Source organism: Bombina bombina, chromosome 4 (assembly GCF_027579735.1).
Source record: "Bombina bombina isolate aBomBom1 chromosome 4, aBomBom1.pri, whole genome shotgun sequence".
Lineage (NCBI taxonomy): Eukaryota > Metazoa > Chordata > Amphibia > Anura > Bombinatoridae > Bombina > Bombina bombina.
The window spans coordinates 190,303,223-190,328,627 of NC_069502.1; positions in this window are offsets into that span (position 1 = coordinate 190,303,223).

Genomic DNA, 25,405 nt, shown 5'->3' on the forward strand with positions numbered 1-25,405 from the left:
AACCCCTAATCTGCCCCCCCCCATAGTCGCCGCTACCTTACCTACACTTATTAACCCCTAATCTGCCGACCGGACCTCGCCGCTACTCTAATAAATGTATTAACCCCTAAACCCCCGCACTCCCGCCTCAAAAACCCTATAATAAATAGTATTAACCCCTAATCTGCCCTCCCTAACATCGCCGCCACCTAACTTAAAGTATTAACCCCTAATCTGCCGACCGGACCTCGCCGCTACTATAATAAATGTATTAACCCCTAAAGCTAAGTCTAACCCTAACCCTAACACCCCCTAACACTATTTAATAGCTACCTAGTTAAAATAATTACAAAATTACCTGTAATATAAATCCTAACCTAAGTTACAATTAAACCTAACACTACACTATCAATAAATTAATTAAATAAATTAACTACAATTACATACAATTAAAGAAACTAAACTAAATTACCACAAAAAAAAAACACTAAATTACAAAAAATAAAAAAAGATTACAATAATTTTAAGCTAATTACATCTACTCTAAGCCCCCTAATAAAATAACAAAGCCCCCCAAAATAAAAAAAAATTTCCCTACCCTAATCTAAATTTAAAAAGTTAACAGCTCTATTACCTTACCAGCCCTTAAAAGGACTTTTTGCGGGGCATGCCCCAAAGAAATCAGCTCTTTTGCCTGTAAAGAAAAACAAAATACCACCCCCCAACATTACAACCCACCACCCACATACCCCTACTCTAACCCAAACCCCCCTTAAATAAACCTATCACTACCCCCTGAAGATCTCCCTACCTTGAGTCGTCTTCACCCAACCGGGCACCGATGGACCAAAAGAAGACATCCGGAGCGGCAGAAGTCTTCATCCTATCCGGGCAGAAGAGGACATCGGAACAGCCAATAGAATGCAAGCTCAATCTGATTGGCTGATTGGATCAGCCAATCGGATTGAACTTGAATCTGATTGGCTGATTCAATCAGCCAATCTGATTTTTCCTACCTTAATTCCGATTGGCTGATAGAATCCTATCAGCCAATCGGAATTCGAGGGACGCCATCTTGGATGACGTCACTTAAAGGAACCTTCATTCGTCGTCTAGTCGTCGTTGAAGAAGGATGTTCCGCACCGGATGTCTTGAAGATGGAGCCGCTCCTCGTCGGATGGATGAAGATAGAAGATGCCGCTTGGATGAAGATGTCTGCCGGTCCGGATGTCCTCTTCTGCCCGGATAGGATGAAGACTTCTGCCGCACCGGATGTCTTCTTTTGGCCCATCGGTGCCCGGTTGGGTGAAGACAAATCAAGGAAGGGAGATCTTCAGCGGGGTAGTGTTAGGTTTATTTAAGGGGGGTTTGGGTTAGAGTAGGGGTATGTGGGTGGTGGGTTGTAATGTTGGGGGGTGGTATTGTGTTTTTTTTTACAGGCAAAAGAGCTGATTTCTTTGGGGCATGCCCCGCAAAAAGCCCTTTTAAGGGCTGGTAAAGTAATAGAGCTGTTAACTTTTTTAATTTAGATTAGGGTAGGGAAATTTTTTTTATTTTGGGGGCTTTGTTATTTTATTAGGGGGCTTAGAGTAGGTGTAATTAGCTTAAAATTCTTGTAATCTTTTTTTATTTTTTGTAATTTAGTGTTTGTTTTTTTGGTAATTTAGTTTAGTTTATTTAATTGTAGGTAATTGTAGGTACTTGTAGTTAATTTATTTAATTTATTTATTGATAGTGTAGTGTTTAATTGTAACTTAGGTTAGGATTTATTTTACAGGTAATTTGGTAATTATTTTAACTAGGTAGCTATTAAATAGTAAATAACTATTTAATAGCTATTGTACCTAGTTAAAATAAATACAAAGTTGCCTGTAAAATAAATATAAATTCTAAAATAGCTACAATATAATTATTTGTTATAGTGTAGCTATATTAGGGTTTATTTTACAGGTAAGGAAGACTTTAGTTAATAATATTTAATTAATTTCGTTAGATTAAAATTATATTTAATTTAGGGGGGTGTTAGGGTTAGGGTTAGACTTAGCTTTAGGAGTTAATACATTTATTAGTGTAGCGGCAAGGTCCGGTCAGCAGATTAGGGGTTAATAAGTGTAGGTAAGGTAGCGGCGACGTTAGAAGGGCCAGATTAGGGGTTAATACTATTTATTATAGGGTTTTCGAGGCGGGAGTGCGGCGGTTTAGGGGTTAATACATTTATTAGAGTGGCGGCGAGGTCCGGTCGGCAGATTAGGGGTTAATAAGTGTAGGTAGGTAGCGGCGACGTTGGGGGGGGCAGATTAGGGGTTAATAAATATTATGTAGGTGTCGGTGATGTTAGGGGCAGCAGATTAGGGGTACATAGGGGATAATGTAGGTGGCGGCGATGTGTGGTCGGCAGATTAGGGGTTAAAAAAATGTATTAGAGTGGCGGCGATGTGGGGGGGGGCCTCGGTTTAGGGGTACATAGGTAGTTTATGGGTGTTAGTGTACTTTAGAGCACAGTAGTTAAGAGCTTTATAAACTGGCTTTAGCCCAGAAAGCTCTTAACTACTGACTTTTTCCTGCGGATGGAGTCTTGTCGGTAGAGGGTCTACCGTTCACTTCAGCCAAGACTCTAAATACCAGCGTTAGGAAGATCCCATTGAAAAGATAGGATACGCAATTGGCGTAAGGGGATCTGCGGTATGGAAAAGTTGCGGCTTGGAAGTGAGCGTTAAACCCTTTCCTGACTGACTCTAAATACCAGCGGGCGGTAAAAAGCAGCGTTAGGAGCCCTTAACGCTGCGTTTGACGGCTAACGCCAAACTCTAAATCTAGGCCAATGTTATCTATATGGCAAACATGTTTAGTTGTAAAAAGCTAATAAAATGCCCTGAGATAAGAGGCAACCTGCTGGGGCTTAAAAACAGACAGAAATTTAGAGGTTTAGAAGTTATAAAGTATTTTACTTTAACAGTGTTGATTGTGCAAAGTTTGACAACAGGTAGTAAATGAGTTATCTATCTTTTTAAACAATAAAATTGTGCAAGTAGACTGTCCCTTTAAGTTTAGGAACAAGGTGACCAAGCAGCCCAGCATCACCAGGGAAATCCAGAGATGCCAGTGATGTCACCATTTTTGCCTTATTATTATTATTATTATACTTTATTTGTCAAGTGCCAGCATATTCTGCAGCGCTGTCCATGGGTACAATTCATTTTAATAAAACAATGATATAAAACTTGTAAGAGACAGGACAACATTTGACGAACACATACAGGAAGAATTGAGGGCCCTATTCCCGTGGGAACTTACAGTCTAGAAGGATAGGATGTTGGGAAACAGGAGGTGAGGACTGCAAGAGTGAGAAAGAAGTGAATACAGAGATAGATGATGGAATATTAGGTAAGTGGAAGTAAATGTATTACTAAGTTGGGTGGTAGGCTTCTCTGAACAAGAAAGTCTTCAGGGAGCATTTAAAAGAAGAAAGAATAGGGGAAAGCCTGACAGCATGAGGGAGAGTGTTCCAGAGGGTAGGTGCTGCACAACAGAAGTCCTGCAGTCTAGCATGGGAAGAAGTGATAATCGAAGATGCAAAGAGCAGGTCATTGTTGGATCTTAGTGCGCATGCTGGAGTATACTTGTTGATTAGAGAGGATAGGTAGAGGGGAGCAGCGTTGGTGAGAGCTTTGTATGTAAGGGTGAGGATTTTGAATTTAATTCTGCTGTGAATGGGGAGTCAATGAAGGGACTTGCAGAGAGGGGCAACAGATATAGAGCGGGGGATTAAAGGGGGAAAGGCAGAAAAGAGGAAAGCCAGTAAGTAGGTTATTGCTGTAGTCAAGTCGGAAAATAACAAGGAAGTGTATTATTTTCTGTTTGGTGTTTGCGCTCAGAAAAGGACGAATCTTGGAAATATTGCATAGGTGGTTGCGGCAGGATGAAGAAAGCGATTGGATTTGCGGGATGAAGGGTAGATTTTAGTCAAGTGCAATTCCTAGGCAGCGGACATGGGGAAACAGTGATGCCGTCAACAGGGATAGAAAAGTCAGAAGTCGGCGTTGAGCTAGAGGTGGGATTAGAAGAAGCTCATTCTTGGACATATTTATCTTTAGGTTGTGAGAGGCCATCCAGGAAGAAATGCCAGATAAGCAGTCGCTGACATCAGAAAGGACAGAGGGAGAGAGAGCAGGGGTGAAGAGGTAGGTCTGAGTGTCATCAGCATTGAGGTGATATTTGAAGCCATAAAGGTTGATAAGTTTACCCAGTGAAGAAGTATAAATGGAGAAGAGTAGAGGACCCAGAACAGATCCTTGAGGTACTCCAACAGACAGAGACATTGGAGATGAGGAGTTACCAGCAAATGACACAGAAAAAGACCTGAGAGAAAGATAAGAGTGAATCCAAGAGAGAGCAGTGTCACAAAAGCCAAGAGAGCTAAGGGTCTGTAGGAGGAGGGGTGGTCAACTGTGTTGAAGGCAGCTGAGAGGTCAAGTAAGATAAGTTTAGAGTAGTGGTCATTACTTTTAGCAGAAAGAAGATGGTTAGTAACCTTGATAAGTGCAGTCTCAGTTGAGTGTTTGGGGCGGAATCCAGATTGCAGGGGGTCAAGCAAGGAGTTGGGGGACAGGAAGTGGGTTAGGTAATTGTAAACTAGTTTTACCAGGAGTTATGATGTTACTGGAAGCAGTGATATGGGGCCATAGCTATCAGGAGAATTAGGGTCAAGGGAGGTTTTTTTGAGTATGGGAGTGACCTTTGCATGTGTTAAAGATGTAAGTAAGAGCAGGAGTGAGGGTGGAAGACAGGGAGGGTTTTAGATAGGGTTAAGCAGGCAGGTAGTGAGGCGTGATGAAAATAGTAAATAACAAACTTCATTCTGAGTGGCTGGATGGAAGATGTAGAGGGTGTCAGAGTGAGTAACTTAGGGGTATATTTATTAAAGTATGGATGGACATGATATAATGTAGCGTATCATGTCCGTCGCATATCGATAAATGCCGACAGCATACGCTGTCGGCATTTATCATTGCATCAGCAGTTTTTGTGAACTGCTGGTGCAATGCCGTCCCCTGCAGATTCGCTACCAATCAGCCGCTAGCAGAGAGTGTCAATCAACCCGATTGTATTCAATCGGGTTAATTTCTGTCTGCTGCCTCAGAGCAGGCAGACAGGTTATGGAGCAGCGGTCTTTAGACCGCTGCTTCATAACTTCTGTTTCCGGCGAGCCTGAAGGCTCGCTGGAAACACAAGGCGTCAAGCTCCGTACGGAGCTAGATAAATTGACCCCCCAAGTCCTCAGCGAGGGAATCTGACCTCAGTTAACATTGCACAATAAATTTCTTGTTCAATGGCCTGTTGTTCTTTCATTGTGATTTATGGGTGGTGAGGCATTTAAGAACCAGCGATCGTATGACTGTTGATTTTTTTATATATAGTTTTTTATCTTTTATTGAGGTTATTAGCAATGACAACATAAAATATTTGTTCATTTACAATAATAACAGCATACCAGGTTATGACCATACTATTAGGGTAAAATAAACACATAGTGGTCAACATGTAAAACAATGTGCTATCTGAAAAGACTATAGGGACGAATTGTCAAATGGCGGGCGGACATGATTCGCTGATAGATATACAGGTATAGATGTGTGGATCAGCCAATCGGATTGAACTTGAATCTGATTGGCTGATTCCATCAGCCAATCAGATTTTTCCTACCTTAATTCCGATTGGCTGATAGAATCCTATCAGCCAATCGGAATTGAAGGGGCGCCATCTTGGATAACGTCCCTTAAAGGAGCCTTCATTCGTCGGTAGTCCGTCGGGAAAGAAGGATGTTCCGCGTCGGCGGGATGAAGATTCAAGACCCGACTTCGAAGATGACCTCGCCCGGATAGACTTCTTCAGCGCCTCTTGGAAGATGACCTCGCCCGGATGGAAGATTTCTTCAGCGCAGCTTGGAGGATCACTTCATCGGATGGAAGATTTCTTCAGCGCCCCTTGGATGGTCACTTCTGCCGGTCCGGATGTCCTCTTCAGTTCCATCGGTGGCTCGGCTGAGTGAAGACGACTAAAGGTAGGATGATCTTCAGGGGATTAGTGTTAGGTTATTTTAAGGGGGGTTTGGGTTAGATTAGGGGTATGTGGGTGGTGGGTTTTAATGTTGGGGGGGGTTGTATTTTTATTTTACAGGCAAAAGAGCTGAACTCTTTGGGGCATGCCCCCACAAAAGGCCCTTTTAAGGGCTGGTAAGGTAAAAGAGCTTTGAACTTGTTTAATGTAGAATAGGGTAGGGCATTTTTTTATTTTGGGGGGTTTGTTATTTTATTAGGGGGCTTAGATTAGGTGTAAGTAGCTTAAAATTGTTGTAATATTTTTTTAAATGTTTGTAACTTTTTTTTTTTTTTTGTAACTTAGCTTTTTTTATTTTTTGTACTTTAGTTAGTTTATGTAATTGTATTTAATTGTAGTTATTTGTAGGTAGTTTATTTAATTTATTTAATGATAGTGTAGTGTTAGGTTTAATTTTAACTTAGGTTAGGATTTATTTTACAGGTAATTTTGTATTTCTTTCAGCTAGGTAGTTATTAAATAGTTAACAACTATTTAATAACTATTCTAACTAGCTAAAATAAATACAAAGTTACCTGTAAAATAAATATAAATCCTAAGGCCTAGATTTGGAGTTTTGTCGGTAATGACCCGAAAAACTAACGCCGGCTTTTTTCTGGCCGCACCATAAAAATAACTCTGGTATCGAGAGTCCACATAAAGGCTGCGTTAGGCTCCAAAAAAGGAGCGTAGAGCATTTTTAACGCAGCTTCAACTCTCGATACCAGAGTTGCTTATGGACGCGGCCAGCCTCAAAAACGTGCTCGTGCACGATTCCCCCATAGGAAACAATGGGGCTGTTTGAGCTTAAAAAAAACCAAACACCTGCAAAAAAGCCGCGTTCAGCTCCTAACGCAGCCCCATTGTTTGCTATGCGGTAACCCTTCCTACGTCTGCACTTAACACTCTAACATGTACCCCGAGTCTAAACACCCCTAACCTTACACTTATTAACCCCTAATCTGCCGCCCCCGCTATCGCTGACCCCTGCATATTATTATTAACACCTAATCTTCCGCTCCGTAAACCGCCGCTACTTACATTATCCCTATGTACCCCTAATCTGCTGCCCCTAACACCGCCGACCCCTATATTATATTTATTAACCCCTAATCTGCCCCCCACAACGTCGCCTCCACCTGCCTACACTTATTAACCCCTAATCTGCCGACCGGACCTGAGCGCTACTATAATAAAGTTATTAACCCCTAATCCGCCTCACTAACCCTATCATAAATAGTATTAACCCCTAATCTGCCCACCCTAACATCGCCGACACCTAACTTCAATTATTAACCCCTAATCTGCCGACCGAATCTCGCCGCTATTCTAATAAATGTATTAACCCCTAAAGCTAAGTCTAACCCTAATACTAACACCCCCCCTAAATTAAATATAATTTAAATCTAACGAAATTAATTAACTCTTATTAAATAAATTATTCCAATTTAAAGCTAAATACTTACCTGTAAAATAAATCCTAATATAGCTACAATATAAATTATAATTATATTATAGCTATTTTAGGATTTATATTTATTTTACAGGTAACTTTGTATTTATTTTAACCAGGTACAATAGCTATTAAATAGTTAAGAACTATTTAATAGCTAAAATAGTTAAAATAATTACAAGAATTAAAAGAAATCCTAACCTAAGTTACAAATAAACCTAACACTAGACTATCAATAAATTAATTAAATAAACTACCTACAATTACCTACAATTAACCTAACACTACACTATCAATAAATTAATTAAATACAATTGCTACAAAGAAATACAATTAAATAAACTAGCTAAAGTACAAAAAATAAAAAAGAACTAAGTTACAAAAAATAAAAAAATATTTAAAAAACATAAGAAAAATATTACAACAATTTTAAACTAATTACACCTACTCTAAGCCCCCTAATAAAATAACATAGCCCCCCAAAATAAAAAAATGCCCTACCCTATTCTAAATTACTAAAGTTCAAAGCTCTTTTACCTTACCAGCCCTGAACAGGGCCCTTTGCGGGGCATGCCCCAAGAAATTCAGCTTAATCAGATTGAGCTTGCATTCTATTGGCTGATAGGAACAGCCAATAGAATGTGAGCTCAATCTGATTGGCTGATCGGATCAGCCAATCGGATTGAACTTGATTCTGATTGGCTGATTCCATCAGCCAATCAGAATATTCCTACCTTAATTCCGATTGGCTGATAGAATCCTATCAGCCAATCGGAATTCGAGGGACACCATCTTGGATGACGTCATTTAAAGGAACCGTCATTCGTCGTTCAGTCGTCGGCCAGGATGGATGTTCCGCGGTGGAGGTCTTCAGGATGCTGCCGCTTCGCTCCGGATGGATGCCGCTTGGATGAAGACTTCAATCGGATGGAAGACCTCTTCTGGCCCGCTTGGATGAAGACTTCAGCCGGATCATGGACCTCTTCAGCCCCCCGCTTGGGCTTGGATCAGGACATCGGAGGAGCTCTTCTGGACCGATCGGTGAACCTGGTATGGTGAAGACAAGGTAGGATGATCTTCAGGGGCTTAGTGTTAGGTTTATTTAAGGGGGGTTTGGGTTAGATTAGGGGTATGTGGGTGGTGGGTTGTAATGTTGGGGGGGTATTGTATGTTTTTTTTTACAGGCAAAAGAGCTGAATTTCTTGGGGCATGCCCCGCAAAGGGCCCTGTTCAGGGCTGGTAAGGTAAAAGAGCTTTGAACTTTAGTAATTTAGAATAGGGTAGGGCATTTTTTTTATTTTGGGGGGCTTTGTTATTTTATTAGGGGGCTTAGAGTAGGTGTAATTAGTTTAAAATTGTTGTAATATTTTTCTTATGTTTGTAAATATTTTTTTATTTTTTGTAACTTAGTTCTTTTTTATTTTTTGTACTTTAGCTAGTTTATTTAATTGTATTTCTTTGTAGCAATTGTATTTAATTAATTTATTGATAGTGTAGTGTTAGGTTAATTGTAGGTAATTGTAGGTAGTTTAATTAATTTATTGATAGTCTAGTGTTAGGTTTATTTGTAACTTAGGTTAGGATTTCTTTTACAGGTAAATTTGTAATTATTTTAACTATTTAAGTTAAGAACTATTTAATAGCTATTGTACCTGGTTAAAATAAATACAAAGTTACCTGTAAAATAAATATAAATCCTAAAATAGCTATAATATAATTATAATTTATATTGTAGCTATATTAGGATTTATTTTACAGGTAAGTATTTAGCTTTAAATTGGAATAATTTATTTAATAAGAGTTAATTAATTTCGTTAGATTTAAATTATATTTAATTTAGGGGGGTGTTAGTATTAGGGTTAGACTTAGCTTTAGGGGTTAATACATTTATTAGAATAGCGGCGAGATTCGGTCGGCAGATTAGGGGTTAATAATTGAAGTTAGGTGTCGGCGATGTTAGGGAGGGCAGATTAGGGGTTAATACTATTTATTATAGGGTTAGTGAGGCGGATTAGGGGTTAATAACTTTATTATAGTAGCGCTCAGGTCCGGTCGGCAGATTAGGGGTTAATAAGTGTAGGCAGGTGGAGGCGACGTTGTGGGGGGCAGATTAGGGGTTAATAAATATAATATAGGGGTCGGCGGTGTTAGGGGCAGCAGATTAGGGGTACATATAGATAACGTAGGTGGCGGCGCTTTGCGGTCGGCAGATTAGGGGTTAATAAGTGTAGGCAGGTGGAGGCGACATTGAGAGGGGCAGATTAGGGGTTAATAAATATAATACAGGGGTCGGCGTGTTAGGGGCAGCAGATTAGGGGTACATAAGGATAACGTAGGTGGCGGTCGTCAGATTAGGGGTTAAAAAAAATTTTTCGAGTGTCGGCGATGTGGGGGGACCTCGGTTTAGGGGTACATAGGTAGTTTATGGGTGTTAGTGTACTTTAGAGTACAGTAGTTAAGAGCTTTAGAAACCGGCGTTAGCCCAGAAAGCTCTTAACTACTGACTTTTTTCCTGCGGCTGGAGTTTTGTCGTTAGATGTCTAACGCTCACTTCAGAAACGACTCTAAATACCGGAGTTAGAAAAATCCCATTGAAAAGATAGGATACGCAATTTACGTAAGGGGATCTGCGGTATGGAAAAGTCGCGGCTGGAAAGTGAGCGTTAGACCCTATTTTGAGTGACTCCAAATACCGGCGGTAGCCTAAAACCAGCGTTAGGAGCCTCTAACGCTGGTTTTCACGGCTAACGCCAAACTCTAAATCTAGGCCTAAGATAGCTACAATGTAATTGTAATGTAATGTAATTATTAATTACATTGTAGCTATCTTAGGGTTTATTTTACAGGTAAGTATTTAGTTTTAAATAGGAATAATTTATTTAATGATAGTGTAGTGTTAGGTGTAATTGTAACTTAGGTTAGTTTTTATTTTACAGGTAAATTTCTCTTTATTTTAGCTAGGTAAGCTATTAAATAGTTAATAACTATTTAATAGCTATTGTACCTAGTTAAAATAAATTGAAAGGTACCTGTAAAATAAAAATAAATCCTAAGATAGCTACAATATAATTATTATTTATATTGTAGCTATATTAGGGTTTATTTTATAGGTAAGTATTTAGTTTTAAATAGGATTAACTTAGTTAATAATAGAAATATTATTTAGATGTATTTAATTAATATTTAAGTTAGGGGGTTGTTAGGGTTAGTGTTAGACTTAGGTTTAGGGGTTAATAATTTTATTACAGTGGCGGCGGTGTAGTGGGGGGCAGGATAGGGGTTAATAAATTTATTATAGGTGGCGACGGTGTAGGGGGGGCAGGATAGGGGTTAATAAATTTAATATAGGTTGCGGCAGGGTCAGGGAGCGGCGGTTTAGGGGTTAATAGGTATAGAGTAGCTTGCGGTGGGCTCCGGGAGCGGCGGTTTAAGGGGTTAATACACTTATTATAGTTGCGGTGGGCTCCGGGAGCGGCGGTTTAGGGGGTAATAACTTTATTTAGTTGCGGCGGTGTAGGGAGGACAGATTAGTGGTGTTTAGACTCGGGGTACATGTTAGGGTGTTAGGTGCAGACAGCTCCCATAGGAATCAATGGGATGTCTGGCAGCAGCGAACTTGTACTTTCGCTATGGTCAGACTCCCATTGATTCCTATGGGATCCGCCGCCTCCAGGGTGGCGGATTGAAAACCAGGTACGCTGGGCCGTAAAAGTGCCGAGCATACCTGCTAGTTTTTTGATAACTAGCAAAAGTAGTCAGATTGTGCCGCACTCGTGTGCCGAACATCTGGAGTGACGTAAGAATCGATCTGTGTCGGACTGAGTCAGGCGGATCGAAGTTTACGTCACAAAATTCTACTTTTGCCGGTCTGTAGCCTTTGATAACTAAGGCGAATCAGCCTCGCCACAAATACGCTGCGGAATTCCAGCGTATTTGAGGTTGACGGCTTGATAACTACCCCCCATAGTGATACATAACTCTGCTACATATATCAGGTGGAAATTAATAAAATGGGATATAACTTTGGGAATATTAATGTTCAATGTACATTGTTGGAAATCATTTAATATGTGGCAGGGGCCGCAACTTCGCCACATATATTAAATTGAAATTAATAAAATAGAATATAACTGTGACAATAGTAATATTCAATATACATTGTTAGGAACCTCATAATACATGGCATAACCTCATAGTACATGGCAGGGGATGTAATATCAACAGATATGGATTCAATGATGTACTTAAATATCAGGGCTATGTCATATTACAATATACATCCGTATGGAAATGTGAAGGATTTATTATAGTGTTTGCAATGTGGGAGGGCCTCGGTTTAGGGGTTAACGCAAAACTCGCTAACTCTAGCTAATTGTTCTTTCACGACGACCAAAGCTTCAAAGTTATCAATAATCCAATTGTCTTCGAGACATATTAGATGTGATATTTTACGGGTTGATTTTTAGTACATTCATTCGAAGTTAAATCCACTAGGTGCGAATGCCGGCGGGTAAATTCGATATGCTTAGTGCAATGATTTTTACGCTTTAGTACATGGCGCCCTTTATTGCACATGCAAAACTAGTTATCTTAAGGTGCTTTATTGAAATTTTAAATATGAAATATTGATAAAAATATAAATAATTATTATTATAGATAATGTTAAATATACGTATATATTCTATACTGTCTGAAAGGAGTACACAAATGTTTCATTAGTGCTAACCCAACATGAGTAATCTTAAGGTGCTTTCAGTATTTATTAAATATAAAAAATATAAATATATTAATAATTAATGTATATAATTATGTATATAATTATTATAGATGTACTAAAATATTCTAAAAAATAGTAGACTATATATTTATTTTACAGTATCTATAATAATTATTAATAATTATTATTAATCATTCATATTTAATATTTGAATAACTTATCTTAAGATAACTTATTCTGCATGTGCCCTAACCCAATACCCAAAACTCATTACGCATATTTTACATTCCTATGTTCTTCACATAGAAAAAACTAAATATCATTAAATATATATTTCTCTCTCTCTCTCTCTCTCTCTCTCTCTCTTTCTCTCTCTCTATATATATATATATATATATATATATATACTGTATATGTGATAATGTTAATATAAAATATCTCTATACCATATATCTATAAAGTGCTGCCTCTTCCTTTTGTCTTGATAAAGGAGATTTTTTTATAAAGGATAAAAAAAGAAAAATAATCAAATTTGATAAAAGAATTAAATTGGAAAGTTGCTTAAAATTGTGTCTGAATTATGAAAGAAAAAAAATTGGGTTTTATGTCTCTTTAGGAAAATGTTGTTTTCTGATTTCACAAGATTTTAATTTAAAATCATGAAGTGGAGCGCTATTTTAACGTACACACGTAAAGGGGCAAATTTGCCCATTTACGGCGCACATTAAATAACCAACCATTACAAGTAGCTGGTTAATGCTCCTGCGAGCTTGCGGGAGCACTATGAGCTTAGCACAATTAACCGGGTGTTGCCCCCTAAATAAAGTGTACAGTTCTTTTACATAAATAAAAATTATAAGCATTTTTATTTTTTTAATAAAACACTGCACAAAGCAATTATAAGGGGTTCAAGAGAGGGGATGTGGGGTGATGAAAGAAAAAAAAACGGCACTGAAAGTGCCTTTACAAAAATGTAAATGTGGGAGTATGTTTTTACTATAAATATATATGGATATGCTTATATACATATAGATGTATGTGTTAATATGTGTATATACACATAACTATATATGTCAATATTCATATACATATATATTTTTATTTTGCTGCCCAACGTTGCACAAATTGCCCCCTGCGCTGCTCTAGGTACTTTGCCGTGTCTCACGGCATGAGAATGAGGCTCCCATTGGAGCCTATGGAAGTACATTCTCGTGAGCACAAGGCTTCCAGGTAATGCGAACGCGAGGTCACATTCGCATTGCGCTTAATATATAATAACAGCACACATTTGTGTGCACTTGTATTACTGAGTGGAACAGAAATATCACGCTCGCGAAAGCGCAATTTAAGTAAATTGTAAAATCATAATGTGATGAGGTTTAAAATATCGGCAACATTTCCAAATCTCACTGTACAGAACAAGGTCTGTCTTTGCCATCTGTTACTATAAGAAGATGAGGATGCAAGGTTCTAGATACTGTAAATCACAGTTTTTCAAAAGAAATTTTTTGGGACTTCTTTTTAAAGGGACAGTAAACGTTGCACTATGTATAAGGATAGCCTTTCCTATGAATTTTTTTTTTCTAAATACCTAGTTTACAGACTAAAACTATACTTACCTCATAAGCGGTCATTTTTGGCAAGGCAGTTTTTTTAACTAGCGCATCATGGGCTCACTTTCTAATCACAGCACTCCTGATCGCGCTTCATGTAGTTGAATGGTGCGATCGAACGCAGTGTGATTAGAAAGTGAGTCTGTGACATGATAGTTTAAAACATGCAACATAGAAGAGGATGGCTTTGCTTATGAGGTAAGTAAAAATAGTTTTAGCTTACATATCCGGTGTTTAGAAAAAAAAATTAATATCAATTTTGCGCTGAATTTGATGTGTCCATTTTGTTGAAGAAAAAAAAGTGCAAAACCTGTGGTCAAGGGGATTGTGATCTGCATCAGTTTTAAACAACACCATATGGGTGATTTTCCACCTGTCTGTTCAGATTTGACCTATACTTTTCCAAATACAGAAATTTTCTTATTGTTTGGATTGTGATCACTCCGTACTTACAGAAGACAAAAAAATCAGCCAATAAACATGATTGGAAATATTTGAATCAACACCATTATTTGCAATCGTTTTCAGTATAAATATAGGTGGTCTTCTGAAAAATTGAAAAATGTAAGTGGCATTAAAGGGACAGTGTACTGTAAAATTTTCTCCTGTTTAGGGCCAGATTACCGGTGGAGCGCAAACGTTTGAGCGCAAGTGATAAGGGGATTATTGAGCTTGTTGGGTTTACCACTGATATAACAAGTTGAAAGTAAACGCGATCACGATTTATGCTAGAATGATTGCAGCGTCCTCAAAGCTCTGGTTAACTGATTATCAAAACAAACAAGTTGCACAAAACACATCAAAAATACATTACAAATTACACTTAAAATAGGTTAAAAGGATAAAAACATTTCCCTCCTTTAGGCCTAGATTTAGAGTTCGGCGGTAGCCGTCAAAACCAGCGTTAGAGGCTCCTAACGCTGGTTTTGGGCGCCCGCTGGTATTTGGAGTCAGTGATTAAAGGGTCTAACGCTCACTTTTCAGCCGCGACTTTTCCATACCGCAGATCCCCCTACGCCATTTGCGTAGCCTATCTTTTCAATGGGATCTTTCTAACGCTGGTATTTAGAGTCGTTTCTGCAGTGAGCGTTAGAGCTCTAACGACAAGATTCCAGCCGCCTGAAAATAGCAGGAGTTAAGAGCTTTCTGGCTAACGCCGGTTTATAAAGCTCTTAACTACTGTACCCTAAAGTACACTAACACCCATAAACTACCTATGTACCCCTAAACCGAGGTCCCCCCACATCGCCGCCACTCGATTAAAATTTTTAACCCCTAATCTGCCGACCGCCACCTACGTTATACTTATGTACCCCTAATCTGCTGCCCCTAACACCGCCGACCCCTGTATTATATCTATTAACCCCTAACTTGCCCCCCACAACGTCGCCGCAAGCTACTTAAAATAATTAACCCCTAATCTTCCGACCGCAAATCGCCGCCACCTACGTTATCCCTATGTACCCCTAATCTGCTACCCCTAACATCGCCGACCCCTATGTTATATTTATTAACCCCTAATCTGCCCCCCACAACGTCGCCGACACCTACCTACACTTATTAACCCCTAATCTGCCGAGCGGACCTGAGCGCTACTATAATAAAGTTATTAACCCCTAATCCGCCTCACTAACCCTATCATAAATAGTATTAACCCCTAATCTGCCCTCCCTAACATCGCCGACACCTACCTTCAATTATTAACCCCTAATCTGCCGACCGGAGCTCACCGCTATTCTAATAAATGTATTAACCCCTAAAGCTAAGTCTAACCCTAACACTAACACCCCCCTAAGTTAAATATAATTTTTATCTAACGAAATAAATTAACTCTTATTAAATAAATAATTCCTATTTAAAGCTAAATACTTACCTGTAAAATAAATCCTAATATAGCTACAATATAAATTATAATTATATTATACCTATTTTAGGATTAATATTTATTTTACAGGCAACTTTGTAATTATTTTAACCAGGTACAATAGCTATTAAATAGTTAAGAACTATTTAATAGTTACCTAGTTAAAATAATTACAAATTTACCTGTAAAATAAATCCTAACCTAAGATATAATTAAACCTAACACTACCCTATCAATAAAATAATTAAATAAACTACCTACAATTACCTACAATTAACCTAACACTACACTATCAATAAATTAATTAAACACAATTGCTACAAATAAATAACATTAAATAAACTATCTAAAGTACAAAAAATAAAAAAGAACTAAGTTACAGAAAATAATAAAATATTTACAAACATAAGAAAAATATTACAACAATTTTAAACTAATTACACCTACTCTAAGCCCCCTAATAAAATAACAAAGCCCCCCAAAATAAAACATTCCCTACCCTATTCTAAAATACAAATATTACAAGCTCTTTTACCTTACCAGCCCTGAACAGGGCCCTTTGCGGGGCATGCCCCAAGAATTTCAGCTCTTTTGCCTGTAAAAAAAAACATACAATACCCCCCCCCCAACATTACAACCCACCACCCACATACCCCTAATCTAACCCAAACCCCCCTTAAATAAACCTAACACTACCCCCCTGATGATCTTCCTACCTTGTCTTCACCATGCCAGGTTCACCGATCCGTCCTGGCTCCAAGATCTTCATCCAACCCAAGCGGGGTTTGGCGATCCATAATCCGGTGCTCCAAAGTCTTCCTCCTATCCGGCAAGAAGAGGACATCCGGACCGGCAAACATCTTCTCCAAGCGGCATCTTCTATCTTCTTCCATCCGATGACGACCGGCTCCATCTTGAAGACCTCCAGCGCGGATCCATCCTCTTCTTCCGACGACTAGACGACGAATGACGGTTCCTTTAAGGGACGTCATCCAAGATGGCGTCCCTCGAATTCCGATTGGCTGATAGGATTCTATCAGCCAATCGGAATTAAGGTAGGAATTTTCTGATTGGCTGATGGAATCAGCCAATCAGAATATAGTTCAATCCGATTGGCTGATCCAATCAGCCAATCAGATTGAGCTCGCATTCTATTGGCTGATCGGAACAGCCAATAGAATGCGAGCTCAATCTGATTGGCTGATTGGATCAGCCAATCGGATTGAACTATATTCTGATTGGCTGATTCCATCAGCCAATCAGAAAATTCCTACCTTAATTCCGATTGGCTGATAGAATCCTATCAGCCAATCGGAATTCGAGGGACGCCATCTTGGATGACGTCCCTTAAAGGAACCGTCATTCGTCGTCTAGTCGTCGGAAGAAGAGGATGGATCCGCGCTGGAGGTCTTCAAGATGGAGCCGGTCGTCATCGGATGGAAGAAGATAGAAGATGCCGCTTGGAGAAGATGTTTGCCGGTCCGGATGTCCTCTTCTTGCCGGATAGGAGGAAGACTTTGGAGCACCGGATTATGGATCGCCAAACCCCGCTTGGGTTGGATGAAGATCTTGGAGCCAGGACGGATCGGTGAACCTGGCATGGTGAAGACAAGGTAGGAAGATCATCAGGGGGGTAGTGTTAGGTTTATTTAAGGGGGGTTTGGGTTAGATTAGGGGTATGTGGGTGGTGGGTTGTAATGTTGGGGGGGGGGTATTGTATGTTTTTTTTTACAGGCAAAAGAGCTGAAATTCTTGGGGCATGCCCCGCAAAGGGCCCGGTTCAGGGCTGGTAAGGTAAAAGAGCTTGTAATATTTGTATTTTAGAATAGGGTAGGGAATTTTTTATTTTGGGGGGCTTTGTTATTTTATTAGGGGGCTTAGAGTAGGTGTAATTAGTTTAAAATTGTTGTAATATTTTTCTTATGTTTGTAAATATTTTATTATTTTCTGTAACTTAGTTCTTTTTTATTTTTTGTACTTTAGATAGTTTATTTAATGTTATTTATTTGTAGCAATTGTGTTTAATTAATTTATTGATAGTGTAGTGTTAGGTTAATTGTAGGTAATTGTAGGTAGTTTATTTAATTATTTTATTGATAGGGTAGTGTTAGGTTTAATTATATCTTAGGTTAGGATTTATTTTACAGGTAAATTTGTAATTATTTTAACTAGGTAACTATTAAATAGTTCTTAACTATTTAATAGCTATTGTACCTGGTTAAAATAATTACAAAGTTGCCTGTAAAATAAATATTAATCCTAAAATAGGTATAATATAATTATAATTTATATTGTAGCTATATTAGGATTTATTTTACAGGTAAGTATTTAGCTTTAAATAGGAATTATTTATTTAATAAGAGTTAATTTATTTCGTTAGATAAAAATTATATTTAACTTAGGGGGGTGTTAGTGTTAGGGTTAGACTTAGCTTTAGGGGTTAATACATTTATTAGAATAGCGGTGAGCTCCGGTCGGCAGATTAGGGGTTAATAATTGAAGGTAGGTGTCGGCGATGTTAGGGAGGGCAGATTAGGGGTTAATACTATTTATGATAGGGTTAGTGAGGCGGATTAGGGGTTAATAACTTTATTATAGTAGCGCTCAGGTCCGCTCGGCAGATTAGGGGTTAATAAGTGTAGGTAGGTGTCGGCGACGTTGTGGGGGGCAGATTAGGGGTTAATAAATATAACATAGGGGTCGGCGATGTTAGGGCAGCAGATTAGGGGTACATAGGGATAACGTAGGTGGCGGCGGTTTACGGAGCGGCAGATTAGGGGTTAAAAGTGTAATGCAGGGGTCAGCGATAGCGGGGGCGGCAGATTAGGGGTTAATAAGTGTAAGGTTAGGGGTGTTTAGACTCGGGGTACATGTTAGGGTGTTAGGTGCAGACTTAGGAGGTGTTTCCCCATAGGAAACAATGGGGCTGCGTTAGGAGCTGAACGCTGCTTTTTTGCAGGTGTTAGGTTTTTTTTCAGCTCAAACAGCCCCATTGTTTCCTATGGGAGAATCGTGCACGAGCACGTTTTTGATGCCGGCCGCGTCCGTAAGCAACTCTGGTATCGAGAGTTGCATTTGCGGTAAAAATGCTCTACGCTCCTTTTTTGGAGCCTAACGCAGCATTTGTTTGAACTCTCGATACCAGAGTTAAATTTATGGTGCGGCCAGAAAAAAACCCGCGGAGCGTTAACAGCCCTTTTACCGCCGAACTCTAAATCTAGGCCTTAGTGAGTTAACTGAGGAATTTAAACAGAAATGGGAAACCATATTTACTGATTGTGCTGTCAAATTGCTAAAACTACTTTTAGAATATAAGAAAGAGAAACTTTCAGAGATAAATAAAGAGATAGAACAAATGAGTACAAATTGAAGACATATGAGGTAAATGAAGATTTTAAAAAATCATATAAAAGAGTGAGTGAAGAAATAAATAAATTTGCTAAATGTATCTCTGATAAAAGGAACAAAAGGTTTATAGAGATTTGAATGACTATTAAAATAAAAGAGTCTATCTTTGGAAAACAGGGAATTAAAATAAATATGTCAACAGATCAGACAGTGAAACAACTGAATCATATTCCTCTGTCAGGGAGGAGAAGATCCCTAAGAGACATAGGGATAACAGAGGGAATAGAATGACTCCCCTTCAAGGGGGTGTCCCTATAGGAAGCACACCAGACAAGGTCGAAAGAAATCTAACAACCTCAATACACACCAGGTCAATGAGGTCAACAAAACCTCAGAAGAACAGAACTTACAAATAATCAATCTTTCTTCTAAGATCCTTAACACACAACACCTAGGTGTACTTAAAAAGGCCTCACTTTTGTCCCAACACACTCCATTGATAAATTTGAGGCAATCAAAGATTTGTTTTTCAGGAAATTACTTTTTAAAAAATATTTTGGTGCCAACAACATTGTTGCAAACTTAAATAAAGATGATAAAGAGGCTCCCAATAATTTATTATCTCTTTTACAAGAGTCACAGGGGTCTGAGGTGACAGATAATGAATGGAGGCAAATTCTGAAAAATAAGTCCTCATTCGTCCCCCCAGAGTTCAATCTCCCCCCAGATTGCCATATTCCTGAATTTAGTATGTGAAGACATATTAAAGATAGAAACTAAGATAAATAAATATAATCTATTTAATAAGGAAAGAAAGGCCCTAATGGAAATCGATAAGTGGGATGATGTTCTCATTAAACCTAGGGACAAGGGAGGTAATTTTGTCATCTGGCCTCATGATATATACATTGCTGAAGCACAGAGACAGCTTGACAATGCACATTGCAGGAGACTGTTCTTAAATCCAACTAATGATTTTTGCAACAAATTTAATAATTTATTCTCTAGTGCTTTTGCACTTGGCATTATAGATACTCATGAAAATTTTTTTCTAAATATTTAAAAACCAAGCGGCTAGATTACGAGTCTTGCGTTATGAGTAAAAAAGAATGGTTAAGCCTCATAACGCTGCTTTCTTACTACCGCTGCTATTACGAGTCTTGCAGATTTAGGGGCACCACACACTTTTTTGGCCTTACCGCAAATCAACTTACGCAAATTGCGCATAGTCTTTTTTCCATGGGACTTCCATAGTGCCGGTATTACAAAATTGTCCTGGGAAGCCAAAAAGTGAGCGGTACACCCTATCCCGTCAAGATTCGTACCGCATTTTAAAGTCAGTAGTTATGGGTTTTACTATACAACGCTGTAGCATAAAACTCATAACTAAAGTGCTAAAAAGTACACTAACACCCATAAACTACCTATTAACCCCTAAACCAAGGCCCTCCAGCATTGCAAACACTATAATAAAATTATTACCCCTAATCTGCTGCTCCCGACATCGCCGCCACTAGAATAAACATATTAACCCCTAAACCGCCATACTCCAGCCTCACAAACACTAAATTAAATATTATTAACCTCTAATCTGCCGCCCCTAACATCGCCGCCACCTACCTACATTTATTAACCCCTAATCTGCCGCCCCCAACGTTGCTGCCACTATACTAAATTCATTAACCCCTAAATCTAAGTCTAACCCTAACACCCCCTAACTTAAATATAATTAAAATAAATCTAAAGAAAACCTAGTATTAATAACTAAATAATTCCTATTTAAAACTAAATACTTACCTATGAAATAAACCCTAAGCTAGCTACAATATAACTAATAGTTACATTGTATCTAGCTTAGGGTTTATTTTTATTTTACAGGCAAGTTTGTATTTATTTTATCTAGGTAGACTAGTTACTAAATAGTTATTAACTATTTACTAACTACCAAGCTAAAATAAATACAAATTTACCTGTAAAATAAAACCTAACCTAAGTTACACTAACTGAAACACAGGAATAAAAGAAGCGCAAAAACGTGTGTAATTTATTAAGACAACAATACAACAATACGTAGCAACTTACACTTGGGTAAGCGTAGAAAGAGTGTTCTGGGAATTCTTGGTCAGTACCCTCTAAACAGCTGTGCGGTCTGTTAGGCGGAGAAGGAGGACGCTCCGGATCTTTTCCTCCACACTGACGTCAGACGCCAGTTCCAAGCGAGGCGATCATCTGTGAACCTGCAGACTCGTGTGTCGAGTTGAATTCAGACAGTTACCGCTGTTTTGTTTCCATCAGACTGGGGGACTTTCTACACTTACCCAAGTGTAAGTTGCTATGTATTGTTGTATTGTTGTCTATAATAAATTACTCAAGTTTTTGCGCTTCTTTTATTCCTGTGTTTCAGTTTTGGCTTTACTTTCGGGTGATTTTTGGAATTATCACCTAATAAGAAGCAGCATTAACCTGTGCTAAACCCCAAGGCTCCTCTGGACATTTCTCTCTGAGCATTCACATTCGGACTATTACTTGCAATACATTCGGACTTTGGGTATTTTTATCATTTTTATTGTTTTCATTACGTGATTTTTATGTATGTATGTATTGATGCTACTATTTTATATTTAATATTGTTTATAATTATTATTTACACTTAGTTGATTAGCGCAGTCATATCTGTTTGTTTGTTTGTTTATAAGTTACACTAACACCTAATCTAACCTTACAATTAAATAAATTCCCTAAATGAAATACAATTTAATACATTTAATACAATTACCTAAATTACAAAAAAAACAAACACTAAATAGAAAATAAAAAACAAATTACAAGATATTTAAACTTATTACACCTAATCTAATAGCCCTATCAAAATAAAAAAGCCCCCCCCCAATAAAAAATTAGCTCTTTTACCTGAATAAAAATACAAACAGCCCCCCCCAACAGTAAAACCCACCACTTCTCCCGGCTTGAATGAAGACTTTTCCCGGCTTTGTTGAGGACTTCTCCCAGCTTCGTTGAGGATGAATGTCGGATCTTCAAAACTGTAAGTGGATCTTCAGGGGTTAGTGTTAGGTTTTTTTAAGGATTTATTGGGTGGGTTTTATTTTTAGGTTAGGGCTTTGGGCCGCAATAGAGCTAAATGCCCTTTTAAGGGCAATGCCCATCCAAATGCCCTTTTCAGGGCAATGGGGAGCTTAGGTTTTTTAGTTAGGGTTTTATTTGGGGGTTGGTTGTGTGGGTGGTGGGTTTTACTGTTAGGGGGGTTGTTTGTATTTTTTTTTTCAAGTAAAAGAGCTGATTTTTATTTTGGGGGGGCTTTTTTTATTTTGATAGGGCTATTAGATGAGGTGTAATTAATTTAAATATCTTGTAATTTGTTTTTTATTTTCTGTAATTTAGTGTTCTTTTTTTTGTAATTTAGGTAATTGTATTAAATGTATTTAATTTTTTTTAATTTAGGGAATTTATTTAATTGTAGGGTTAGGTTAGGTGTTACTGTAACTTAGGTTAGGTTTTATTTTACAGGTAAATTTGCATTTATTTTACCTAGGTAGTTAGTAAATAGTTAGTAAATAGTTAATAACTATTTAGTTATTATTCTACCTAGTTAAAACAAATACCAACTTGCCTGTAAAATAAAAATAAAACCTAACCTAGATACAATGTAACTATTAGTTATATTGTAGCTAGCTTAGAGTTTATTTTATAGGTAAGTATTTAGTTTTAAATAGGAATTATTTAGTTATTAATAGTAGGTTTTCTTTAGATTTATTTTAATTATATTTAAGTTAGGGGGTGTTAGGGTTAGGGGTTAATAAATGTAGGTAGGTGACGGCGATGTTATGGGGGGCAGATTAGGGGTTAATAATATTTAACTAGTGTTTGCGAGGCGGGAGTGCGGTGGTTTAGGGGTTAATATGTTTATACAAAACACAGGAATGGACCGCACTCACAGACTGGACTGGGTACACATCCTAAGCCACTGTTAACTCCACAGCCCTGAACACTGACAGACAGCTGCAAAGTTCCCAGCAACCCAGGCAGTTAACCCCCGAGCAACCTGGGTGTCAGGTCCGCAGGGGAGCATTACAAACATTAACACAAAACATAATATGTTTATTATAGTGGCGGCGATGTCCAGAGCAGCAGATTAGGGGTTAATAATTGTAAGGTTAGGGGTGTTTAGGCTCGGGGTTCATGTTAGGGTGTTAGGTGTAAACATAAATTTTGTTTCCCCATAGGAATCAATGGGGCTGAGTTACTGAGCTTTACGCTGCTTTATTGCAGGTGTTAGACTTTTTCTCAGCCGGCTCTCCTCATTGATGTGTATGGAAAAATCGTGCACGAGCACGTACAACCAGCTCACCGCTGACTTAAGCAGCACTGGTATTGGAGTGCGGTATGGCGCACAATTTTGCTCTACGCTCACTTCTTGCCTTTTAACGCCGGGTTTGTAAAAACCTGTAATACCAGCGCTGTAGGAAAGTGAGCGGTGACAATAACATGCAAGTTAGTACCGCACCCCTCATAAGGCAAAACTCGATATATAGCCGACGGCTTGCTACTCTGTACTTTCTCCCCAAAATACACAAAAAACAATCCAATCCCCCTGGCCGCCCAATTGTTTCTGGCAATCAATCCATTTGTGAAAATGCCAGTAAATATTTAGATGTTTATCTGAGGAAGTATGTGACAAATTTACCTTCATACACTAGGGATACCATGCACATATTAAATAAATTGGAGAATGTGAAGGTTAATGACAATACATATTTGGTAACATGTGATATTGAGTCCCTATACACAAATATTAAAATGGAATATTGTTGTCGGGGGTGATAAAAATCTCTGTCACAATTACTTCACCTTTGATAATAAATTCTTCTTGCAAGTATGCGGACAGCCTGTGCCCCCACCTACGCAAATTTAAATTTGGGATGGTGGAAGGCCAAGTTTGTTTTCTGTGAATCTATGCAGAAATGTAATCAATTTATCTACCTATGGGCCTGCTATATAGACAACATTATGATACTATGGGAAGGACCAATTGAGGTATTAGAATAATTTATATAAGAATTAAATAATAATCAAATATTCATAGAGTAATGAGAAAGTTGACATATCAATTACCAAAACAACTGATAACTATATAGTCTCATAATTGTATAGAAAGGTTACTTCAAACAACATTGTACATGCTACTAGTGCCCATGCACCATCAGTTACTCAGAATATCCCTACAAATAAGTATTTGAGAATTAGAAGAAATTGCTCTACCAAAGAAGGCTTTAAAGAAGCCGCTAAAGATTTACAGAAAACGTTCGTAGGGAGAGGTTATTCTAAAAAATTCCTATCCAGGGCATACCAAAGGGCTATAAAAACAGAAAGAAAAACTCTGTTATTTCCCAAAAATTAATCAAATGAATTGAGAATATCAGATTTATTTCTACTTATAATAATCAATCAAAGGTAGTTAGAGAAATATTTAACAAGTATTGGTATGTACTACAATCTGATGACTACCTGGGGAAAGTGTTACCTAACATGCCCTCAATGACCTTCAAAAGAGCACAAAATATTAAAGACTCCCTAGTGAGCAGTCATTTTGATCGATTAGCAAAAAGGAAACCACCCTACAGGGGTTCAATAGTATGTGGCTCATGTTCCATTTGCTATCATATGGTCAAAAAAACTGAAAACACTGACCGTTTTGGCAATAAACAGCTTTATAGGAACTATATTTATTGTAAGACTAAAAATCGTAATCTACAGTTTAGGCTGTGATTGCAACATTTATTATGATGGTATGTCCACATGGACCCTGGGGGTACGAATCATTGAACATCTGTGTAACATTCGGAATGCTAAAAAAACTCTTGAGAAAGGAAAACAAATAACTACTGTTGCCAGATATTTCTTGACACACCACAATGCTAACCCCAAAGCTTTAAAATGCTGGGGTTTGGATTCCATCAAAAGTGGTATAATTATTATTATTATTATTATTATTATTTATGAAGCGCCATCATATTCCGCAGCGCTGTCCATGGATACAGTTCATTTAAATAAAACAATAATATAAAACTTCTAAGAGACAGGACAAAATGTACAAAAACATACAGGAGGAATCGAGGGCCCTATTCCAGTGGGAACTTACAATCTAGAAGGTGGAGATGCACGATCGGCGCTGTTACAGAAAGAAACCAGATGGAATTCCTCATGGATAGTGGGTTCCCTCATGGAATGAATGACAATAATAAGTATTGGGTGTACATTTGAGAGAATATCACATTATTGATATATATCATTGTGTTTCTAATACATTTTTTGGTGTA